Raw genomic sequence first — 2,744 nt, 5'->3', positions numbered from 1 at the left:
TTTTTTTTGAGACAGAGTCTTGCTCTGCTCCCTGGCTAGAGTGCTGTGGCATCAGCCTAGCTCACAGCAACCTCAAACCCTGGGCTCAAGCAATCCTCCTGCCTCAGCCTCCTGAGTAACTGGGACTACAGGTGCGCACCACCACGGCCAGCTAATTTTTCTATTTTTAGTAGAGACGTGGTCTTACTCCTGCTCAGGCTGGTTTTGAACTCCTGACCTCAAGCGAACCTCCCGCCTCAGCTTCCCAGAGTGCTAGGATTACAGGTGTGAGCCACCGCACCCAGCCTTGGCTGTTACTGTTGTTATTGCTATTATTTTAAGTGTTATTATTAGAGTTAGATGCCCTCCTTGCCTGAACCCCCAGCTTCCTCTTCTCCACCCTGTTCTTCCAGTCTTGAAAATCTGGGGCAAATGCCCCTCGATACCTCTACTTTCCTCTGGACCTTCTGGGGGGGAAAGCTTTCCCGGACCTCTGGGCAGCCCTCAGACAATGAAAAGCATCCTTCCTTGACTTTGGGATGGTCCTTTTGTTCCACAGCCCAGGAGGGGCTGATAAAAGCCGTATCTGAGTCACATTCCATTATGGGATTAAATCAGACTTGATCTGGGGCCTTCCGGCTCCTACCCCAGGCTGGATGCTGGCAGTTTCTGATTATTGCCTTTGGCCCAATCTGAGGTCATCACGCTTCTTTGGGCCCAAGGGACCTTCAGAGGCAGGGGCTGAGCAGAGGCTCTGGCAGCCACTGAGGATTAGTAGGGGGGCCCAGACACTTATCCAGCCAGCTCCCATCTGAGGCAGCAAATGATGGGCTCTAGGTAGGCAGCCGACAGGGATATGGAAGATTAGCAAACAGACAGTTAATGGGGCGAAGGAATAATTGTGTGATTGATCGCAGAGTGGTTGCTTAAATTTCTCTGAGCCTCAGTTTCTTCATCTGTGATCTTGGAACATTAATATTTACTATAAAAGGTTAATTTAAATGTGAATGTACTGGTTAATACAACAAGGCTTTAGCGGTAAAACCTGGGTTTGGCCGCCCACTAGCTTTGTGCCATTGCTGTTAACTTCTCAGAGCCTCACTTTCCTCATGCATGAAAAGAAGGAAATAACATTTCCCTCCCAGGGTTGTTGTAGGCATTAGAGAAAACTAACCTTTCGTTTTCTCTAATAATTAAAATAGTTAGTGCTTACATGAACGTGTACACACATCCCTAATGCTGCTCAATAAATAGAAACTTATGATTTTTCTTCTTATTAGGGCAGCGTGGTTGGGATGGTCATCTGCCATTGACTGGCCCCTCCAAGAAGATCATGAAGCCACCTCCAGTGTGCTATTACCACTGTAGACATGTGTCTATAGGAGCTGGGTCAGCCTGGGACCAGTCTTGGCTTGGAGGGCAGAGCAGGAGGGAAGGAGGAAGCGGGATTTCATTAGCCTCCAACATCCAGGTGGGCCTTGGGGCAGGCTGGTGTGAGTTGTGAGCTGTCTGGGAAGCCATCCAAAGACAGGAGAGGCCTGAATGTTCAGCGGCTAGGCTGCCCCAGCAGAGGTTCAATCCTGAGTCCGAGGTGCCAGCTCAAGCAAGACTCCCCACTGGAATCTCAGCCTCTCTCAGCACAGATCTTTCATCTTCCTGGCTCCCTTCTTATCCCGTACCCCTTGTTTTTATTTCCTACCACTCCTAAATTTATTGTGGTTGATTCGTTCCTGACCTGGAACCAGCTGGGAATCTGTCAAGGGTGCCTGGACCCTGTGCCTGTTGGAAAATCAACAATCTTTGTATACCTATTGTGCGTGGTATGATCTCTTTTCATCCTCAAAACAACCCTGCAAGAAAGCTTCTAACATCCACCTATTCCAGGTGAGACAACTGTCATTCTGAGAGATAAAGTACATTGCTCACGGTCACTTGGCTAGGAAGTAGCTGAAGTAGGACTTGAACCAAGGACTGTCTGACTCCAAAGCCCATGATTTTTCCACTCTAGCTTCAGATAAAGAGTGTTCTTGGGTCCGAGCTGTGCTTTCTACACTTGTGGACCCTGGGGGAGTGTAAGAGCTGTGCTATTTTGTCCTGTAGGGCACACAAGTCCACAGAATGGCCACTGTGGCCTCCAGAAGCAGCAGGCTGTTTGAGGGTCCTCTGTTGTCTTCTTCAGAAGGCAGGAATTATGCACTGAGCTTGTGGGATGTGGTATGCTGAGAGTGGAGATTGTTCCATCCAAGTTTTAAAGGGGAGCCTAGAGGTTCCTGAGAACATAAGCAAAATAAAACAAAATAGAGGAGCAACAGGTTACTTTGAAGTGGTTCCAACAGGTGCCCATGCTATGGCAATGGTTAGACACATGGGCCTTGGAGTCTGGCAGCCCTGGGTTCAAATGCCACTCTGACACCTGCTTCTGTGGGTGACCTTTTGCAAGCCATTCAAATTCTCAAAGGCTCAGTTTCTTTGTCTGTAAAATGGAGATGCTAATCTTTGTACTTTGTTGCAAGGATCAAATGATGTCATGCACATAAAGCACTTAGCCTAATACCTGGAACTCAGTCGGTGTTGAAAAAAAATAGTATTATTTATAATAAAACTGAGTTAGGAGTAAAGTCCTGTCTAAAAGTTTCTAGATCTTGATTTGGGTGGTAGTTATTTGGGTATGTGCATATGTAAAAACTTTAATAGAACTGTACACTTAAGATCACTGTACATTTCACATTTTGTTGTATCTTATACCTTGACTCAAAAACCCAAAA

The sequence above is a fragment of the Propithecus coquereli genome, unplaced genomic scaffold (genome assembly GCF_000956105.1).
Source record: "Propithecus coquereli isolate 6110/MARCELLA unplaced genomic scaffold, Pcoq_1.0 Scaffold242, whole genome shotgun sequence".
NCBI classification, from domain to species: domain Eukaryota; kingdom Metazoa; phylum Chordata; class Mammalia; order Primates; family Indriidae; genus Propithecus; species Propithecus coquereli.
This window is presented reverse-complemented; position numbering follows the sequence as displayed.